Source organism: Hydractinia symbiolongicarpus, chromosome 7, assembly GCF_029227915.1.
Source record: "Hydractinia symbiolongicarpus strain clone_291-10 chromosome 7, HSymV2.1, whole genome shotgun sequence".
Lineage (NCBI taxonomy): Eukaryota > Metazoa > Cnidaria > Hydrozoa > Anthoathecata > Hydractiniidae > Hydractinia > Hydractinia symbiolongicarpus.
Genome location: NC_079881.1, coordinates 10,325,322 through 10,340,604, shown reverse-complemented (window position 1 = coordinate 10,340,604; position 15,283 = coordinate 10,325,322). Strand labels below are relative to the sequence as shown.

The following is a 15,283-nucleotide window of genomic DNA, read 5'->3' as shown; positions in this document are numbered from 1 at the left end:
CCGATGCATTTCAGAAGAACGTTGTTATTACAATGTCTTCTTGCAAATGACTAAAATATTTCAAGTGCCGTTGCTTCCAAACGCCCAATAGGTGCTTCCGAGGCACAATTAACGGCACAGGTTCCACCAAGACTTGAACTCGGATCGCAGGATTCAGAGTCCTGAGTGCTAACCATAACACCATGGAACCTACAGAGGCTCTTCCGAGGTTTGCTTCGCGGAAACATCAATGATTCCGCCCGGGCTCGAACCGGGGACCTTGCGCGTGTTAAGCGCACGTGATAACCACTACACTACGGAATCTGGCAACTAACAAGCGACATGTTTTTGCTTTTTTCTCTAGCTATTTTAGCCTTGTATTGCTTTCCTTCGTCATAGGTTCCAATAGTCATTGGATTCCGTAGTGTAGCGGTTATCACGTGCGCTTCACACGCGCAAGGTCCCCGGTTCGAGCCCGGGCGGAATAATTGTTGAGTTGCTAGTTTTGTAATAGGCGTCAAACATTTGATTCACTGCGGCTATTAAAAGCCTTGCCCTGTGTGAGGATCGAACTCACGACCTTCAGATTATGAGACTGACGCGCTGCCTACTGCGCTAACAAGGCACTGCGCCCTAATCCGATGCATTTCAGAAGAACGTTGTTATTACAATGTCTTCTTGCAAATGACTAAAATATTTCAAGTGCCGTTGCTTCCAAACGCCCAATAGGTGCTTCCGAGGCACAATTAACGGCACAGGTTCCACCAAGACTTGAACTCGGATCGCAGGATTCAGAGTCCTGAGTGCTAACCATAACACCATGGAACCTACAGAGGCTCTTCCGAGGTTTGCTTCGCGGAAACATCAATGATTCCGCCCGGGCTCGAACCGGGGACCTTGCGCGTGTTAAGCGCACGTGATAACCACTACACTACGGAATCTGGCAAATAACAAGCGACATGTTTTTGCTTTTTTCTCTAGCTATTTTAGCCTTGTATTGCTTTCCTTCGTCATAGGTTCCAATAGTCATTGGATTCCGTAGTGTAGCGGTTATCACGTGCGCTTCACACGCGCAAGGTCCCCGGTTCGAGCCCGGGCGGAATCATTGTTGAGTTGCTAGTTTTGTAATAGGCGTCAAACATTTGATTCACTGCGGCTTTTAAAAGCCTTGCCCTGTGTGAGGATCGAACTCACGACCTTCAGATTATGAGACTGACGCGCTGCCTACTGCGCTAACAAGGCACGGCGCCCTAATCCGATGCATTTCAGAAGAACGTTGTTATTACAATGTCTTCTTGCAAATGACTAAAATATTTCAAGTGCCGTTGCTTCCAAACGCCCAATAGGTGCTTCCAAAGCACAACTAACGGCACAGGTTCCACCAAGACTTGAACTCGGATCGCAGGATTCAGAGTCCTGAGTGCTAACCATAACACCATGGAACCTACAGAGGCTCTTCCGAGGTTTGCTTCGCGGAAACATCGTGTTAAGCGCACGTGATAACCACTACACTACGGAATCTGGCAACTAACAAGCGACATGTTTCTGCTTTTTTCTCTAGCTATTTTAGCCTTGTAATGCTTTCCTTCGTCATAGGTTCCAAAATTCATTGGATTCCGTAGTGTAGCGGTTATCACGTGCGCTTCACACGCGCAAGGTCCCCGGTTCGAGCCCGGGCGGAATCATTGTTGAGTTGCTAGTTTTGTAATAGGCGTCAAACATTTGATTCACTGCGGCTTTTAAAAGCCTTGCCCTGTGTGAGGATCGAACTCACGTCCTTCAGATTATGAGACTGACGCGCTGCCTACTGCGCTAACAAGGCACTGCGCCCTAATCCGATGCATTTCAGAAGAACGTTGTTATTACAATGTCTTCTTGCAAATGACTAAAATATTTCAAATGCCGTTGCTTCCAAACGCCCAATAGGTGCTTCCGAGGCACAGCTAACGGCACAGGTTCCACCAAGACTTGAACTCGGATTGCAGGATTCAGAGTCCTGAGTGCTAACCATAACACCATGGAACCTACAGAGGCTCTTCCGAGGTTTGCTTCGCGGAAACATCGTGTTAAGCGCACGTGATAACCACTACACTACGGAATCTGGCAACTAACAAGCGACATGTTTCTGCTTTTTTCTCTAGCTATTTTAGCCTTGTAATGCTTTCCTTCGTCATAGGTTCCAAAATTCATTGGATTCCGTAGTGTAGCGGTTATCACGTGCGCTTCACACGCGCAAGGTCCCCGGTTCGAGCCCGGGCGGAATCATTGTTGAGTTGCTAGTTTTGTAATAGGCGTCAAACATTTGATTCACTGCGGCTTTTAATAGCCTTGCCCTGTGTGAGGATCGAACTCACGACCTTCAGATTATGAGACTGACGCGCTGCCTACTGCGCTAACAAGGCACTGTGCCCTAATCCGATGCATTTCATAAGAACGTTGTTATTACAATGTCTTCTTGCAAATGACTAAAATATTTGAAGTGCCGTTGCTTCCAAACGCCCAATAGGTGCTTCCGAGGCACAACTAACGGCACAGGTTCCACCGAGACTTGAACTCGGATCGCAGGATTCAGAGTCCTGAGTGCTAACCATAACACCATGGAACCTACAGAGGCTCTTCCGAGGTTCGCTTCGCGGAAACATCAATGATTCCGCCCGGGCTCAAACCGGGGACCTTGCGCGTGTTAAGCGCACGTGATAACCACTACACTACGGAATCTGGCAACTAACAAGCGACATGTTTTTGCTTTTTTCTCTAGCTATTTTAGCCTTGTATTGCTTTCCTTCGTCATAGGTTCCAATAGTCATTGGATTCCGTAGTGTAGCGGTTATCACGTGCGCTTCACACGCGCAAGGTCCCCGGTTCGAGCCCGGGCGGAATCATTGTTGAGTTGCTAGTTTTGTAATAGGCGTCAAACATTTGATTCACTGCGGCTTTTAAAAGCCTTGCCCTGTGTGAGGATCGAACTCACGCCCTTCAGATTATGAGACTGACGCGCTGCCTACTGCGCTAACAAGGCACTGCGCCCTAATCCGATGCATTTCAGAAGAACGTTGTTATTACAATGTCTTCTTGCAATGGACTAAAATATTTCAAGTGCCGTTGCTTCCAAACGCCCAATAGGTGCTTCCGAGGCACAATTAAGGGCACAGGTTCCACCAAGACTTGAACTCGGATCGCAGGATTCAGAGTCCTGAGTGCTAACCATAACACCATGGAACCTACAGAGGCTCTTCCGAGATTTGCTTCGTGGAAACATCGTGTTAAGCGCACGTGATAACCACTACACTACGGAATCTGGCAACTAACAAGCGACATGTTTCTGCTTTTTTCTCTAGCTATTTTAGCCTTGTATTGCTTTCCTTCGTCATAGGTTCCAAAATTCATTGGATTCCGTAGTGTAGCGGTTATCACGTGCGCTTCACACGCGCAAGGTCCCCGGTTCGAGCCCGGGCGGAATCATTGTTGAGTTGCTAGTTTTGTAATAGGCGTCAAACATTTGATTCACTGCGGCTTTTAAAAGCCTTGCCCTGTGTGAGGATCGAACTCACGACCTTCAGATTATGAGACTGACGCGCTGCCTACTGCGCTAACAAGGCACTGCGCCCTAATCCGATGCATTTCAGAAGAACGTTGTTATTACAATGTCTTCTTGCAAATGACTAAAATATTTGAAGTGCCGTTGCTTCCAAACGCCCAATAGGTGCTTCCGAGGCACAATTAACGGCACAGGTTCCACCAAGACTTGAACTCGGATCGCAGGATTCAGAGTCCTGAGTGCTAACCATAACACCATGGAACCTACAGAGGCTCTTCCGAGGTTTACTTCGCGGAAACATCAATGATTCCGCCCGGGCTCGAACCGGGGACCTTGCGCGTGTTAAGCGCACGTGATAACCACTACACTACGGAATCTGGCAACTAACAAGCGACATGTTTTTGCTTTTTTCTCTAGCTATTTTAGCCTTGTATTGCTTTCCTTCGTCATAGGTTCCAATAGTCATTGGATTCCGTAGTGTAGCGGTTATCACGTGCGCTTCACACGCGCAAGGTCCCCGGTTCGAGCCCGGGCGGAATCATTGTTGAGTTGCTAGTTTTGTAATAGGCGTCAAACATTTGATTCACTGCGGCTTTTAAAAGCCTTGCCCTGTGTGAGGATCGAACTCACGACCTTCAGATTATGAGACTGACGCGCTGCCTACTGCGCTATCAAGGCACGGCGCCCTAATCCGATGCATTTCAGAAGAACGTTGTTATTACAATGTCTTCTTGCAAATGACTAAAATATTTGAAGTGCCGTTGCTTCCAAACGCCCAATAGGTGCTTCCAAAGCACAACTAACGGCACAGGTTCCACCAAGACTTGAACTCGGATCGCAGGATTCAGAGTCCTGAGTGCTAACCATAACACCATGGAACCTACAGAGGCTCTTCCGAGGTTTGCTTCGCGGAAACATCGTGTTAAGCGCACGTGATAACCACTACACTACGGAATCTGGCAACTAACAAGCGACATGTTTCTGCTTTTTTCTCTAGCTATTTTAGCCTTGTAATGCTTTCCTTCGTCATAGGTTCCAAAATTCATTGGATTCCGTAGTGTAGCGGTTATCACGTGCGCTTCACACGCGCAAGGTCCCCGGTTCGAGCCCGGGCGGAATCATTGTTGAGTTGCTAGTTTTGTAATAGGCGTCAAACATTTGATTCACTGCGGCTTTTAAAAGCCTTGCCCTGTGTGAGGATCGAACTCACGACCTTCAGATTATGAGACTGACGCGCTGCCTACTGCGCTAACAAGGCACTGCGCCCTAATCCGATGCATTTCAGAAGAACGTTGTTATTACAATGTCTTCTTGCAAATGACTAAAATATTTCAAATGCCGTTGCTTCCAAACGCCCAATAGGTGCTTCCGAGGCACAGCTAACGGCACAGGTTCCACCAAGACTTGAACTCGGATTGCAGGATTCAGAGTCCTGAGTGCTAACCATAACACCATGGAACCTACAGAGGCTCTTCCGAGGTTTGCTTCGCGGAAACATCGTGTTAAGCGCACGTGATAACCACTACACTACGGAATCTGGCAACTAACAAGCGACATGTTTCTGCTTTTTTCTCTAGCTATTTTAGCCTTGTAATGCTTTCCTTCGTCATAGGTTCCAAAATTCATTGGATTCCGTAGTGTAGCGGTTATCACGTGCGCTTCACACGCGCAAGGTCCCCGGTTCGAGCCCGGGCGGAATCATTGTTGAGTTGCTAGTTTTGTAATAGGCGTCAAACATTTGATTCACTGCGGCTTTTAATAGCCTTGCCCTGTGTGAGGATCGAACTCACGACCTTCAGATTATGAGACTGACGCGCTGCCTACTGCGCTAACAAGGCACTGTGCCCTAATCCGATGCATTTCAGAAGAACGTTGTTATTACAATGTCTTCTTGCAAATGACTAAAATATTTGAAGTGCCGTTGCTTCCAAACGCCCAATAGGTGCTTCCGAGGCACAACTAACGGCACAGGTTCCACCGAGACTTGAACTCGGATCGCAGGATTCAGAGTCCTGAGTGCTAACCATAACACCATGGAACCTACAGAGGCTCTTCCGAGGTTCGCTTCGCGGAAACATCAATGATTCCGCCCGGGCTCAAACCGGGGACCTTGCGCGTGTTAAGCGCACGTGATAACCACTACACTACGGAATCTGGCAACTAACAAGCGACATGTTTTTGCTTTTTTCTCTAGCTATTTTAGCCTTGTATTGCTTTCCTTCGTCATAGGTTCCAATAGTCATTGGATTCCGTAGTGTAGCGGTTATCACGTGCCCTTCACACGCGCAAGGTCCCCGGTTCGAGCCCGGGCGGAATCATTGTTGAGTTGCTAGTTTTGTAATAGGCGTCAAACATTTGATTCACTGCGGCTTTTAAAAGCCTTGCCCTGTGTGAGGATCGAACTCACGACCTTCAGATTATGAGACTGACGCGCTGCCTACTGCGCTAACAAGGCACTGCGCCCTAATCCGATGCATTTCAGAAGAACGTTGTTATTACAATGTCTTCTTGCAATGGACTAAAATATTTCAAGTGCCGTTGCTTCCAAACGCCCAATAGGTGCTTCCGAGGCACAATTAACGGCACAGGTTCCACCAAGACTTGAACTCGGATCGCAGGATTCAGAGTCCTGAGTGCTAACCATAACACCATGGAACCTACAGAGGCTCTTCCGAGGTTTGCTTCGTGGAAACATCGTGTTAAGCGCACGTGATAACCACTACACTACGGAATCTGGCAACTAACAAGCGACATGTTTCTGCTTTTTTCTCTAGCTATTTTAGCCTTGTATTGCTTTCCTTCGTCATAGGTTCCAAAATTCATTGGATTCCGTAGTGTAGCGGTTATCACGTGCGCTTCACACGCGCAAGGTCCCCGGTTCGAGCCCGGGCGGAATCATTGTTGAGTTGCTAGTTTTGTAATAGGCGTCAAACATTTGATTCACTGCGGCTTTTAAAAGCCTTGCCCTGTGTGAGGATCGAACTCACGACCTTCAGATTATGAGACTGACGCGCTGCCTACTGCGCTAACAAGGCACTGCGCCCTAATCCGATGCATTTCAGAAGAACGTTGTTATTACAATGTCTTCTTGCAAATGACTAAAATATTTGAAGTGCCGTTGCTTCCAAACGCCCAATAGGTGCTTCCGAGGCACAATTAACGGCACAGGTTCCACCAAGACTGGAACTCGGATCGCAGGATTCAGAGTCCTGAGTGCTAACCATAACACCATGGAACCTACAGAGGCTCTTCCGAGGTTTGCTTCGCGGAAACATCAATGATTCCGCCCGGGCTCGAACCGGGGACCTTGCGCGTGTTAAGCGCACGTGATAACCACTACACTACGGAATCTGGCAACTAACAAGCGACATGTTTTTGCTTTTTTCTCTAGCTATTTTAGCCTTGTATTGCTTTCCTTCGTCATAGGTTCCAATACTCATTGGATTCCGTAGTGTAGCGGTTATCACGTGCGCTTCACACGCGCAAGGTCCCCGGTTCGAGCCCGGGCGGAATCATTGTTGAGTTGCTAGTTTTGTAATAGGCGTCAAACATTTGATTCACTGCGGCTTTTAAAAGCCTTGCCCTGTGTGAGGATCGAACTCACGACCTTCAGATTATGAGACTGACGCGCTGCCTACTGCGCTATCAAGGCACGGCGCCCTAATCCGATGCATTTCAGAAGAACGTTGTTATTACAATGTCTTCTTGCAAATGACTAAAATATTTGAAGTGCCGTTGCTTCCAAACGCCCAATAGGTGCTTCCAAAGCACAACTAACGGCACAGGTTCCACCAAGACTTGAACTCGGATCGCAGGATTCAGAGTCCTGAGTGCTAACCATAACACCATGGAACCTACAGAGGCTCTTCCGAGGTTTGCTTCGCGGAAACATCGTGTTAAGCGCACGTGATAACCACTACACTACGGAATCTGGCAACTAACAAGCGACATGTTTCTGCTTTTTTCTCTAGCTATTTTAGCCTTGTAATGCTTTCCTTCGTCATAGGTTCCAAAATTCATTGGATTCCGTAGTGTAGCGGTTATCACGTGCGCTTCACACGCGCAAGGTCCCCGGTTCGAGCCCGGGCGGAATCATTGTTGAGTTGCTAGTTTTGTAATAGGCGTCAAACATTTGATTCACTGCGGCTTTTAAAAGCCTTGCCCTGTGTGAGGATCGAACTCACGACCTTCAGATTATGAGACTGACGCGCTGCCTACTGCGCTAACAAGGCACTGCGCCCTAATCCGATGCATTTCAGAAGAACGTTGTTATTACAATGTCTTCTTGCAAATGACTAAAATATTTCAAGTGCCGTTGCTTCCAAACGCCCAATAGGTGCTTCCGAGGCACAGCTAACGGCACAGGTTCCACCAAGACTTGAACTCGGATTGCAGGATTCAGAGTCCTGAGTGCTAACCATAACACCATGGAACCTACAGAGGCTCTTCCGAGGTTTGCTTCGCGGAAACATCGTGTTAAGCGCACGTGATAACCACTACACTACGGAATCTGGCAACTAACAAGCGACATGTTTCTGCTTTTTTCTCTAGCTATTTTAGCCTTGTAATGCTTTCCTTCGTCATAGGTTCCAAAATTCATTGGATTCCGTAGTGTAGCGGTTATCACGTGCGCTTCACACGCGCAAGGTCCCCGGTTCGAGCCCGGGCGGAATCATTGTTGAGTTGCTAGTTTTGTAATAGGCGTCAAACATTTGATTCACTGCGGCTTTTAATAGCCTTGCCCTGTGTGAGGATCGAACTCACGACCTTCAGATTATGAGACTGACGCGCTGCCTACTGCGCTAACAAGGCACTGTGCCCTAATCCGATGCATTTCAGAAGAACGTTGTTATTACAATGTCTTCTTGCAAATGACTAAAATATTTGAAGTGCCGTTGCTTCCAAACGCCCAATAGGTGCTTCCGAGGCACAACTAACGGCACAGGTTCCACCGAGACTTGAACTCGGATCGCAGGATTCAGAGTCCTGAGTGCTAACCATAACACCATGGAACCTACAGAGGCTCTTCCGAGGTTCGCTTCGCGGAAACATCAATGATTCCGCCCGGGCTCAAACCGGGGACCTTGCGCGTGTTAAGCGCACGTGATAACCACTACACTACGGAATCTGGCAACTAACAAGCGACATGTTTTTGCTTTTTTCTCTAGCTATTTTAGCCTTGTATTGCTTTCCTTCGTCATAGGTTCCAATAGTCATTGGATTCCGTAGTGTAGCGGTTATCACGTGCGCTTCACACGCGCAAGGTCCCCGGTTCGAGCCCGGGCGGAATCATTGTTGAGTTGCTAGTTTTGTAATAGGCGTCAAACATTTGATTCACTGCGGCTTTTAAAAGCCTTGCCCTGTGTGAGGATCGAACTCACGACCTTCAGATTATGAGACTGACGCGCTGCCTACTGCGCTAACAAGGCACTGCGCCCTAATCCGATGCATTTCAGAAGAACGTTGTTATTACAATGTCTTCTTGCAAATGACTAAAATATTTCAAGTGCCGTTGCTTCCAAACGCCCAATAGGTGCTTCCGAGGCACAATTAACGGCACAGGTTCCACCAAGACTTGAACTCGGATCGCAGGATTCAGAGTCCTGAGTGCTAACCATAACACCATGGAACCTACAGAGGCTCTTCCGAGGTTTGCTTCGTGGAAACATCGTGTTAAGCGCACGTGATAACCACTACACTACGGAATCTGGCAACTAACAAGCGACATGTTTCTGCTTTTTTCTCTAGCTATTTTAGCCTTGTATTGCTTTCCTTCGTCATAGGTTCCAAAATTCATTGGATTCCGTAGTGTAGCGGTTATCACGTGCGCTTCACACGCGCAAGGTCCCCGGTTCGAGCCCGGGCGGAATCATTGTTGAGTTGCTAGTTTTGTAATAGGCGTCAAACATTTGATTCACTGCGGCTTTTAATAGCCTTGCCCTGTGTGAGGATCGAACTCACGACCTTCAGATTATGAGACTGACGCGCTGCCTACTGCGCTAACAAGGCACTGTGCCCTAATCCGATGCATTTCAGAAGAACGTTGTTATTACAATGTTTTCTTGCAAATGACTAAAATATTTGAAGTGCCGTTGCTTCCAAACGCCCAATAGGTGCTTCCGAGGCACAACTAACGGCACAGGTTCCACCGAGACTTGAACTCGGATCGCAGGATTCAGAGTCTTGAGTGCTAACCATAACACCATGGAACCTACAGAGGCTCTTCCGAGGTTCGCTTCGCGGAAACATCAATGATTCCGCCCGGGCTCGAACCGGGGACCTTGCGCGTGTTAAGCGCACGTGATAACCACTACACTACGGAATCTGGCAACTAACAAGCGACATGTTTTTGCTTTTTTCTCTAGCTATTTTAGCCTTGTATTGCTTTCCTTCGTCATAGGTTCCAATAGTCATTGGATTCCGTAGTGTAGCGGTTATCACGTGCGCTTCACACGCGCAAGGTCCCCGGTTCGAGCCCGGGCGGAATCATTGTTGAGTTGCTAGTTTTGTAATAGGCGTCAAACATTTGATTCACTGCGGCTTTTAAAAGCCTTGCCCTGTGTGAGGATCGAACTCACGACCTTCAGATTATGAGACTGACGCGCTGCCTACTGCGCTAACAAGGCACTGCGCCCTAATCCAATGCATTTCAGAAGAACGTTGTTATTACAATGTCTTCTTGCAAATGACTAAAATATTTGAAGTGCCGTTGCTTCCAAACGCCCAATAGGTGCTTCCGAGGCACAACTAACGGCACAGGTTCCACCGAGACTTGAACTCGGATCGCAGGATTCAGAGTCCTGAGTGCTAACCGTAACACCATGGAACCTACAGAGGCTCTTCCGAGGTTCGCTTCGCGGAAACATCAATGATTCCGCCCGGGCTCGAACCGGGGACCTTGCGCGTGTTAAGCGCACGTGATAACCACTACACTACGGAATCTGGCAACTAACAAGCGACATGTTTTTGCTTTTTTCTCTAGCTATTTTAGCCTTGTATTGCTTTCCTTCGTCATAGGTTCCAATAGTCATTGGATTCCGTAGTGTAGCGGTTATCACGTGCGCTTCACACGCGCAAGGTCCCCGGTTCGAGCCCGGGCGGAATCATTGTTGAGTTGCTAGTTTTGTAATAGGCGTCAAACATTTGATTCACTGCGGGTTTTAAAAGCCTTGCCCTGTGTAAGGATCGAACTCACGACCTTCAGATTATGAGACTGAGGCGCTGCCTACTGCGCTAACAAGGCACTGCGCCCTAATCCGATGCATTTCAGAAGAACGTTGTTATTACAATGTCTTCTTGCAAATGACTAAAATATTTCAAGTGCCGTTGCTTCCAAACGCCCAATAGGTGCTTCCGAGGCACAATTAACGGCACAGGTTCCACCAAGACTTGAACTCGGATCGCAGGATTCAGAGTCCTGAGTGCTAACCATAACACCATGGAACCTACAGAGGCTCTTCCGAGGTTTGCTTCGCGGAAACATCGTGTTAAGCGCACGTGATAACCACTACACTACGGAATCTGGCAACTAACAAGCGACATGTTTCTGCTTTTTTCTCTAGCTATTTTAGCCTTGTAATGCTTTCCTTCGTCATAGGTTCCAAAATTCATTGGATTCCGTAGTGTAGCGGTTATCACGTGCGCTTCACACGCGCAAGGTCCCCGGTTCGAGCCCGGGCGGAATCATTGTTGAGTTGCTAGTTTTGTAATAGGCGTCAAACATTTGATTCACTGCGGCTTTTAATAGCCTTGCCCTGTGTGAGGATCGAACTCACGACCTTCAGATTATGAGACTGACGCGCTGCCTACTGCGCTAACAAGGCACTGTGCCCTAATCCGATGCATTTCAGAAGAACGTTGTTATTACAATGTCTTCTTGCAAATGACTAAAATATTTGAAGTGCCGTTGCTTCCAAACGCCCAATAGGTGCTTCCGAGGCACAAATAACGGCACAGGTTCCACCGAGACTTAAACTCGGATCGCAGGATTCAGAGTCCTGAGTGCTAACCATAACACCATGGAACCTACAGAGGCTCTTCCGAGGTTCGCTTCGCGGAAACATCAATGATTCCGCCCGGGCTCGAACCGGGGACCTTGCGCGTGTTAAGCGCACGTGATAACCACTACACTACGGAATCTGGCAACTAACAAGCATGTTTTTGCTTTTTTCTCTAGCTATTTTAGCCTTGTAATGCTTTCCTTCGTCATAGGTTCCAAAATTCATTGGATTCCGTAGTGTAGCGGTTATCACGTGCGCTTCACACGCGCAAGGTCCCCGGTTCGAGCCCGGGCGGAATCATTGTTGAGTTGCTAGTTTTGTAATAGGCGTCAAACATTTGATTCACTGCGGCTTTTAAAAGCCTTGCCCTGTGTGAGGATCGAACTCACGACCTTCAGATTATGAGACTGACGCGCTGCCTACTGCGCTAACAAGGCACTGCGCCCTAATCCGATGCATTTCAGAAGAACGTTGTTATTACAATGTCTTCTTGCAAATGACTAAAATATTTGAAGTTCCGTTGCTTCCAAACGCCCAATAGGTGCTTCCGAGGCACAACTAACGGCACAGGTTCCACCAAGACTTGAACTCGGATCGCAGGATTCAGAGTCCTGAGTGCTAACCATAACACCATGGAACCTACAGAGGCTCTTCCGAGGTTCGCTTCGCGGAAACATCAATGATTCCGCCCGGGCTCGAACCGGGGACCTTGCGCGTGTTAAGCGCACGTGATAACCACTACACTACGGAATCTGGCAACTAACAAGCGACATGTTTCTGCTTTTTTCTCTAGCTATTTTAGCCTTGTAATGCTTTCCTTCGTCATAGGTTCCAAAATTCATTTGATTCCGTAGTGTAGCGGTTATCACGTGCGCTTCACACGCGCAAGGTCCCCGGTTCGAGCCCGGGCGGAATCATTGTTGAGTTGCTAGTTTTGTAATAGGCGTCAAACATTTGATTCACTGCGGCTTTTAATAGCCTTGCCCTGTGTGAGGATCGAACTCACGACCTTCAGATTATGAGACTGACGCGCTGCCTACTGCGCTAACAAGGCACTGTGCCCTAATCCGATGCATTTCAGAAGAACGTTGTTATTACAATGTCTTCTTGCAAATGACTAAAATATTTGAAGTGCCGTTGCTTCCAAACGCCCAATAGGTGCTTCCGAGGCACAACTAACGGCACAGGTTCCACCGAGACTTGAACTCGGATCGCAGGATTCAGAGTCCTGAGTGCTAACCATAACACCATGGAACCTACAGAGGCTCTTCCGAGGTTCGCTTCGCGGAAACATCAATGATTCCGCCCGGGCTCGAACCGGGGACCTTGCGCGTGTTAAGCGCACGTGATAACCACTACACTACGGAATCTGGCAACTAACAAGCATGTTTTTGCTTTTTTCTCTAGCTATTTTAGGCTTGTAATGCTTTCCTTCGTCATAGGTTCCAAAATTCATTGGATTCCGTAGTGTAGCGGTTATCACGTGCGCTTCACACGCGCAAGGTCCCCGGTTCGAGCCCGGGCGGAATCATTGTTGAGTTGCTAGTTTTGTAATAGGCGTCAAACATTTGATTCACTGCGGCTTTTAAAAGCCTTGCCCTGTGTGAGGATCGAACTCACGACCTTCAGATTATGAGACTGACGCGCTGCCTACTGCGCTAACAAGGCACTGCGCCCTAATCCGATGCATTTCAGAAGAACGTTGTTATTACAATGTCTTCTTGCAAATGACTAAAATATTTGAAGTTCCGTTGCTTCCAAACGCCCAATAGGTGCTTCCGAGGCACAACTAACGGCACAGGTTCCACCAAGACTTGAACTCGGATCGCAGGATTCAGAGTCCTGAGTGCTAACCATAACACCATGGAACCTACAGAGGCTCTTCCGAGGTTCGCTTCGCGGAAACATCAATGATTCCGCCCGGGCTCGAACCGGGGACCTTGCGCGTGTTAAGCGCACGTGATAACCACTACACTACGGAATCTGGCAACTAACAAGCGACATGTTTTGCTTTTTTCTCTAGCTATTTTAGCCTTGTATTGCTTTCCTTCGTCATAGGTTCCAATAGTCATTGGATTCCGTAGTGTAGCGGTTATCACGTGCGCTTCACACGCGCAAGGTCCCCGGTTCGAGCCCGGGCGGAATCATTGTTGAGTTGCTAGTTTTGTAATAGGCGTCAAACATTTGATTCACTGCGGCTTTTAAAAGCCTTGCCCTGTGTGAGGATCGAACTCACGACCTTCAGATTATGAGACTGACGCGCTGCCTACTGCGCTAACAAGGCACTGCGCCCTAATCCGATGCATTTCAGAAGAACGTTGTTATTACAATGTCTTCCCTCAAATGACTAAAATATTTCAAGTGCCGTTGCTTCCAAACGCCCAATAGGTGCTTCCGAGGCACAACTAACGGCACAGGTTCCACCAAGACTTGAACTCGGATCGCAGGATTCAGAGTCCTGAGTGCTAACCATAACACCATGGAACCTACAGAGGCTCTTCCGAGGTTTGCTTCGCGGAAACATCGTGTTAAGCGCACGTGATAACCACTACACTACGGAATCTGGCAACTAACAAGCGACATGTTTCTGCTTTTTTCTCTAGCTATTTTAGCCTTGTAATGCTTTCCTTCGTCATAGGTTCCAAAATTCATTGGATTCCGTAGTGTAGCGGTTATCACGTGCGCTTCACACGCGCAAGGTCCCCGGTTCGAGCCCGGGCGGAATCATTGTTGAGTTGCTAGTTTTGTAATAGGCGTCAAACATTTGATTCACTGCGGCTTTTAAAAGCCTTGCCCTGTGTGAGGATCGAACTCACGACCTTCAGATTATGAGACTGACGCGCTGCCTACTGCGCTAACAAGGCACTGCGCCCTAATCCGATGCATTTCAGAAGAACGTTGTTATTACAATGTCTTCCCTCAAATGACTAAAATATTTCAAGTGCCGTTGCTTCCAAACGCCCAATAGGTGCTTCCGAGGCACAACTAACGGCACAGGTTCCACCAAGACTTGAACTCGGATCGCAGGATTCAGAGTCCTGAGTGCTAACCATAACACCATGGAACCTACAGAGGCTCTTCCGAGGTTTGCTTCGCGGAAACATCGTGTTAAGCGCACGTGATAACCACTACACTACGGAATCTGGCAACTAACAAGCGACATGTTTCTGCTTTTTTCTCTAGCTATTTTAGCCTTGTAATGCTTTCCTTCGTCATAGGTTCCAAAATTCATTGGATTCCGTAGTGTAGCGGTTATCACGTGCGCTTCACACGCGCAAGGTCCCCGGTTCGAGCCCGGGCGGAATCATTGTTGAGTTGCTAGTTTTGTAATAGGCGTCAAACATTTGATTCACTGCGGCTTTTAATAGCCTTGCCCTGTGTGAGGATCGAACTCACGACCTTCAGATTATGAGACTGACGCGCTGCCTACTGCGCTAACAAGGCACTGTGCCCTAATCCGATGCATTTCAGAAGAACGTTGTTATTACAATGTCTTCTTGCAAATGACTAAAATATTTGAAGTGCCGTTGCTTCCAAACGCCCAATAGGTGCTTCCGAGGCACAACTAACGGCACAGGTTCCACCGAGACTTGAACTCGGATCGCAGGATTCAGAGTCCTGAGTGCTAACCATAACACCATGGAACCTACAGAGGCTCTTCCGAGGTTCGCTTCGCGGAAACATCAATGATTCCGCCCGGGCTCGAACCGGGGACCTTGCGCGTGTTAAGCGCACGTGATAACCACTACACTACGGAATCTGGCAA

General features: G+C 48.0%; 59 non-coding genes across 59 annotated transcripts; 23 read left to right on the top strand and 36 right to left on the bottom strand.

Moving 5' to 3' along the window:
* Window positions 1–230: 230 nt before the first annotated feature.
* Window positions 231–303, bottom strand: Trnav-aac (transfer RNA valine (anticodon AAC)). The gene has a single exon. It is a non-coding gene; the product is annotated as a tRNA-Val (tRNA).
* Window positions 304–531: 228 nt separating this feature from the next.
* On the bottom strand, window positions 532–604 carry Trnam-cau (transfer RNA methionine (anticodon CAU)). The gene has a single exon. It is a non-coding gene; the product is annotated as a tRNA-Met (tRNA).
* Window positions 605–847: 243 nt separating this feature from the next.
* Trnav-aac (transfer RNA valine (anticodon AAC)) lies at window positions 848–920 on the bottom strand. The gene has a single exon. It is a non-coding gene; the product is annotated as a tRNA-Val (tRNA).
* A 91-nt stretch (window positions 921–1,011) lies between these two features.
* Trnav-cac (transfer RNA valine (anticodon CAC)) lies at window positions 1,012–1,084 on the top strand. Its single transcript has one exon. It is a non-coding gene; the product is annotated as a tRNA-Val (tRNA).
* A 64-nt stretch (window positions 1,085–1,148) lies between these two features.
* On the bottom strand, window positions 1,149–1,221 carry Trnam-cau (transfer RNA methionine (anticodon CAU)). The gene has a single exon. It is a non-coding gene; the product is annotated as a tRNA-Met (tRNA).
* Window positions 1,222–1,591: 370 nt separating this feature from the next.
* Window positions 1,592–1,664, top strand: Trnav-cac (transfer RNA valine (anticodon CAC)). The gene has a single exon. It is a non-coding gene; the product is annotated as a tRNA-Val (tRNA).
* A 64-nt stretch (window positions 1,665–1,728) lies between these two features.
* Trnam-cau (transfer RNA methionine (anticodon CAU)) lies at window positions 1,729–1,801 on the bottom strand. The gene has a single exon. It is a non-coding gene; the product is annotated as a tRNA-Met (tRNA).
* A 370-nt stretch (window positions 1,802–2,171) lies between these two features.
* Trnav-cac (transfer RNA valine (anticodon CAC)) lies at window positions 2,172–2,244 on the top strand. Its single transcript has one exon. It is a non-coding gene; the product is annotated as a tRNA-Val (tRNA).
* A 64-nt stretch (window positions 2,245–2,308) lies between these two features.
* On the bottom strand, window positions 2,309–2,381 carry Trnam-cau (transfer RNA methionine (anticodon CAU)). Its single transcript has one exon. It is a non-coding gene; the product is annotated as a tRNA-Met (tRNA).
* Window positions 2,382–2,624: 243 nt separating this feature from the next.
* On the bottom strand, window positions 2,625–2,697 carry Trnav-aac (transfer RNA valine (anticodon AAC)). The gene has a single exon. It is a non-coding gene; the product is annotated as a tRNA-Val (tRNA).
* Window positions 2,698–2,788: 91 nt separating this feature from the next.
* On the top strand, window positions 2,789–2,861 carry Trnav-cac (transfer RNA valine (anticodon CAC)). The gene has a single exon. It is a non-coding gene; the product is annotated as a tRNA-Val (tRNA).
* A 64-nt stretch (window positions 2,862–2,925) lies between these two features.
* Window positions 2,926–2,998, bottom strand: Trnam-cau (transfer RNA methionine (anticodon CAU)). The gene has a single exon. It is a non-coding gene; the product is annotated as a tRNA-Met (tRNA).
* Window positions 2,999–3,368: 370 nt separating this feature from the next.
* Trnav-cac (transfer RNA valine (anticodon CAC)) lies at window positions 3,369–3,441 on the top strand. The gene has a single exon. It is a non-coding gene; the product is annotated as a tRNA-Val (tRNA).
* A 64-nt stretch (window positions 3,442–3,505) lies between these two features.
* Trnam-cau (transfer RNA methionine (anticodon CAU)) lies at window positions 3,506–3,578 on the bottom strand. The gene has a single exon. It is a non-coding gene; the product is annotated as a tRNA-Met (tRNA).
* A 243-nt stretch (window positions 3,579–3,821) lies between these two features.
* On the bottom strand, window positions 3,822–3,894 carry Trnav-aac (transfer RNA valine (anticodon AAC)). Its single transcript has one exon. It is a non-coding gene; the product is annotated as a tRNA-Val (tRNA).
* A 91-nt stretch (window positions 3,895–3,985) lies between these two features.
* Window positions 3,986–4,058, top strand: Trnav-cac (transfer RNA valine (anticodon CAC)). Its single transcript has one exon. It is a non-coding gene; the product is annotated as a tRNA-Val (tRNA).
* A 507-nt stretch (window positions 4,059–4,565) lies between these two features.
* Trnav-cac (transfer RNA valine (anticodon CAC)) lies at window positions 4,566–4,638 on the top strand. Its single transcript has one exon. It is a non-coding gene; the product is annotated as a tRNA-Val (tRNA).
* Window positions 4,639–4,702: 64 nt separating this feature from the next.
* Window positions 4,703–4,775, bottom strand: Trnam-cau (transfer RNA methionine (anticodon CAU)). The gene has a single exon. It is a non-coding gene; the product is annotated as a tRNA-Met (tRNA).
* Window positions 4,776–5,145: 370 nt separating this feature from the next.
* On the top strand, window positions 5,146–5,218 carry Trnav-cac (transfer RNA valine (anticodon CAC)). The gene has a single exon. It is a non-coding gene; the product is annotated as a tRNA-Val (tRNA).
* Window positions 5,219–5,282: 64 nt separating this feature from the next.
* Trnam-cau (transfer RNA methionine (anticodon CAU)) lies at window positions 5,283–5,355 on the bottom strand. Its single transcript has one exon. It is a non-coding gene; the product is annotated as a tRNA-Met (tRNA).
* A 243-nt stretch (window positions 5,356–5,598) lies between these two features.
* Window positions 5,599–5,671, bottom strand: Trnav-aac (transfer RNA valine (anticodon AAC)). Its single transcript has one exon. It is a non-coding gene; the product is annotated as a tRNA-Val (tRNA).
* Window positions 5,672–5,899: 228 nt separating this feature from the next.
* Window positions 5,900–5,972, bottom strand: Trnam-cau (transfer RNA methionine (anticodon CAU)). Its single transcript has one exon. It is a non-coding gene; the product is annotated as a tRNA-Met (tRNA).
* Window positions 5,973–6,342: 370 nt separating this feature from the next.
* Window positions 6,343–6,415, top strand: Trnav-cac (transfer RNA valine (anticodon CAC)). The gene has a single exon. It is a non-coding gene; the product is annotated as a tRNA-Val (tRNA).
* A 64-nt stretch (window positions 6,416–6,479) lies between these two features.
* On the bottom strand, window positions 6,480–6,552 carry Trnam-cau (transfer RNA methionine (anticodon CAU)). Its single transcript has one exon. It is a non-coding gene; the product is annotated as a tRNA-Met (tRNA).
* A 243-nt stretch (window positions 6,553–6,795) lies between these two features.
* On the bottom strand, window positions 6,796–6,868 carry Trnav-aac (transfer RNA valine (anticodon AAC)). Its single transcript has one exon. It is a non-coding gene; the product is annotated as a tRNA-Val (tRNA).
* Window positions 6,869–6,959: 91 nt separating this feature from the next.
* Window positions 6,960–7,032, top strand: Trnav-cac (transfer RNA valine (anticodon CAC)). The gene has a single exon. It is a non-coding gene; the product is annotated as a tRNA-Val (tRNA).
* A 507-nt stretch (window positions 7,033–7,539) lies between these two features.
* On the top strand, window positions 7,540–7,612 carry Trnav-cac (transfer RNA valine (anticodon CAC)). The gene has a single exon. It is a non-coding gene; the product is annotated as a tRNA-Val (tRNA).
* A 64-nt stretch (window positions 7,613–7,676) lies between these two features.
* On the bottom strand, window positions 7,677–7,749 carry Trnam-cau (transfer RNA methionine (anticodon CAU)). Its single transcript has one exon. It is a non-coding gene; the product is annotated as a tRNA-Met (tRNA).
* Window positions 7,750–8,119: 370 nt separating this feature from the next.
* Trnav-cac (transfer RNA valine (anticodon CAC)) lies at window positions 8,120–8,192 on the top strand. Its single transcript has one exon. It is a non-coding gene; the product is annotated as a tRNA-Val (tRNA).
* Window positions 8,193–8,256: 64 nt separating this feature from the next.
* Window positions 8,257–8,329, bottom strand: Trnam-cau (transfer RNA methionine (anticodon CAU)). The gene has a single exon. It is a non-coding gene; the product is annotated as a tRNA-Met (tRNA).
* A 243-nt stretch (window positions 8,330–8,572) lies between these two features.
* Window positions 8,573–8,645, bottom strand: Trnav-aac (transfer RNA valine (anticodon AAC)). The gene has a single exon. It is a non-coding gene; the product is annotated as a tRNA-Val (tRNA).
* A 91-nt stretch (window positions 8,646–8,736) lies between these two features.
* Window positions 8,737–8,809, top strand: Trnav-cac (transfer RNA valine (anticodon CAC)). The gene has a single exon. It is a non-coding gene; the product is annotated as a tRNA-Val (tRNA).
* Window positions 8,810–8,873: 64 nt separating this feature from the next.
* Window positions 8,874–8,946, bottom strand: Trnam-cau (transfer RNA methionine (anticodon CAU)). The gene has a single exon. It is a non-coding gene; the product is annotated as a tRNA-Met (tRNA).
* A 370-nt stretch (window positions 8,947–9,316) lies between these two features.
* On the top strand, window positions 9,317–9,389 carry Trnav-cac (transfer RNA valine (anticodon CAC)). Its single transcript has one exon. It is a non-coding gene; the product is annotated as a tRNA-Val (tRNA).
* A 64-nt stretch (window positions 9,390–9,453) lies between these two features.
* On the bottom strand, window positions 9,454–9,526 carry Trnam-cau (transfer RNA methionine (anticodon CAU)). The gene has a single exon. It is a non-coding gene; the product is annotated as a tRNA-Met (tRNA).
* Window positions 9,527–9,769: 243 nt separating this feature from the next.
* On the bottom strand, window positions 9,770–9,842 carry Trnav-aac (transfer RNA valine (anticodon AAC)). Its single transcript has one exon. It is a non-coding gene; the product is annotated as a tRNA-Val (tRNA).
* Window positions 9,843–9,933: 91 nt separating this feature from the next.
* Window positions 9,934–10,006, top strand: Trnav-cac (transfer RNA valine (anticodon CAC)). Its single transcript has one exon. It is a non-coding gene; the product is annotated as a tRNA-Val (tRNA).
* A 64-nt stretch (window positions 10,007–10,070) lies between these two features.
* Window positions 10,071–10,143, bottom strand: Trnam-cau (transfer RNA methionine (anticodon CAU)). The gene has a single exon. It is a non-coding gene; the product is annotated as a tRNA-Met (tRNA).
* A 243-nt stretch (window positions 10,144–10,386) lies between these two features.
* Trnav-aac (transfer RNA valine (anticodon AAC)) lies at window positions 10,387–10,459 on the bottom strand. Its single transcript has one exon. It is a non-coding gene; the product is annotated as a tRNA-Val (tRNA).
* Window positions 10,460–10,550: 91 nt separating this feature from the next.
* Trnav-cac (transfer RNA valine (anticodon CAC)) lies at window positions 10,551–10,623 on the top strand. The gene has a single exon. It is a non-coding gene; the product is annotated as a tRNA-Val (tRNA).
* A 507-nt stretch (window positions 10,624–11,130) lies between these two features.
* Trnav-cac (transfer RNA valine (anticodon CAC)) lies at window positions 11,131–11,203 on the top strand. The gene has a single exon. It is a non-coding gene; the product is annotated as a tRNA-Val (tRNA).
* A 64-nt stretch (window positions 11,204–11,267) lies between these two features.
* On the bottom strand, window positions 11,268–11,340 carry Trnam-cau (transfer RNA methionine (anticodon CAU)). The gene has a single exon. It is a non-coding gene; the product is annotated as a tRNA-Met (tRNA).
* Window positions 11,341–11,583: 243 nt separating this feature from the next.
* On the bottom strand, window positions 11,584–11,656 carry Trnav-aac (transfer RNA valine (anticodon AAC)). The gene has a single exon. It is a non-coding gene; the product is annotated as a tRNA-Val (tRNA).
* Window positions 11,657–11,744: 88 nt separating this feature from the next.
* Trnav-cac (transfer RNA valine (anticodon CAC)) lies at window positions 11,745–11,817 on the top strand. Its single transcript has one exon. It is a non-coding gene; the product is annotated as a tRNA-Val (tRNA).
* Window positions 11,818–11,881: 64 nt separating this feature from the next.
* On the bottom strand, window positions 11,882–11,954 carry Trnam-cau (transfer RNA methionine (anticodon CAU)). The gene has a single exon. It is a non-coding gene; the product is annotated as a tRNA-Met (tRNA).
* A 243-nt stretch (window positions 11,955–12,197) lies between these two features.
* Window positions 12,198–12,270, bottom strand: Trnav-aac (transfer RNA valine (anticodon AAC)). The gene has a single exon. It is a non-coding gene; the product is annotated as a tRNA-Val (tRNA).
* Window positions 12,271–12,361: 91 nt separating this feature from the next.
* On the top strand, window positions 12,362–12,434 carry Trnav-cac (transfer RNA valine (anticodon CAC)). The gene has a single exon. It is a non-coding gene; the product is annotated as a tRNA-Val (tRNA).
* A 64-nt stretch (window positions 12,435–12,498) lies between these two features.
* On the bottom strand, window positions 12,499–12,571 carry Trnam-cau (transfer RNA methionine (anticodon CAU)). The gene has a single exon. It is a non-coding gene; the product is annotated as a tRNA-Met (tRNA).
* Window positions 12,572–12,814: 243 nt separating this feature from the next.
* Window positions 12,815–12,887, bottom strand: Trnav-aac (transfer RNA valine (anticodon AAC)). Its single transcript has one exon. It is a non-coding gene; the product is annotated as a tRNA-Val (tRNA).
* Window positions 12,888–12,975: 88 nt separating this feature from the next.
* On the top strand, window positions 12,976–13,048 carry Trnav-cac (transfer RNA valine (anticodon CAC)). Its single transcript has one exon. It is a non-coding gene; the product is annotated as a tRNA-Val (tRNA).
* A 64-nt stretch (window positions 13,049–13,112) lies between these two features.
* Trnam-cau (transfer RNA methionine (anticodon CAU)) lies at window positions 13,113–13,185 on the bottom strand. The gene has a single exon. It is a non-coding gene; the product is annotated as a tRNA-Met (tRNA).
* Window positions 13,186–13,428: 243 nt separating this feature from the next.
* On the bottom strand, window positions 13,429–13,501 carry Trnav-aac (transfer RNA valine (anticodon AAC)). Its single transcript has one exon. It is a non-coding gene; the product is annotated as a tRNA-Val (tRNA).
* A 90-nt stretch (window positions 13,502–13,591) lies between these two features.
* Window positions 13,592–13,664, top strand: Trnav-cac (transfer RNA valine (anticodon CAC)). Its single transcript has one exon. It is a non-coding gene; the product is annotated as a tRNA-Val (tRNA).
* A 64-nt stretch (window positions 13,665–13,728) lies between these two features.
* On the bottom strand, window positions 13,729–13,801 carry Trnam-cau (transfer RNA methionine (anticodon CAU)). The gene has a single exon. It is a non-coding gene; the product is annotated as a tRNA-Met (tRNA).
* Window positions 13,802–14,171: 370 nt separating this feature from the next.
* Trnav-cac (transfer RNA valine (anticodon CAC)) lies at window positions 14,172–14,244 on the top strand. Its single transcript has one exon. It is a non-coding gene; the product is annotated as a tRNA-Val (tRNA).
* A 64-nt stretch (window positions 14,245–14,308) lies between these two features.
* On the bottom strand, window positions 14,309–14,381 carry Trnam-cau (transfer RNA methionine (anticodon CAU)). The gene has a single exon. It is a non-coding gene; the product is annotated as a tRNA-Met (tRNA).
* A 370-nt stretch (window positions 14,382–14,751) lies between these two features.
* Trnav-cac (transfer RNA valine (anticodon CAC)) lies at window positions 14,752–14,824 on the top strand. The gene has a single exon. It is a non-coding gene; the product is annotated as a tRNA-Val (tRNA).
* Window positions 14,825–14,888: 64 nt separating this feature from the next.
* Window positions 14,889–14,961, bottom strand: Trnam-cau (transfer RNA methionine (anticodon CAU)). The gene has a single exon. It is a non-coding gene; the product is annotated as a tRNA-Met (tRNA).
* Window positions 14,962–15,204: 243 nt separating this feature from the next.
* Window positions 15,205–15,277, bottom strand: Trnav-aac (transfer RNA valine (anticodon AAC)). Its single transcript has one exon. It is a non-coding gene; the product is annotated as a tRNA-Val (tRNA).
* Between the last annotated feature and the right edge of the window lie 6 nt (window positions 15,278–15,283).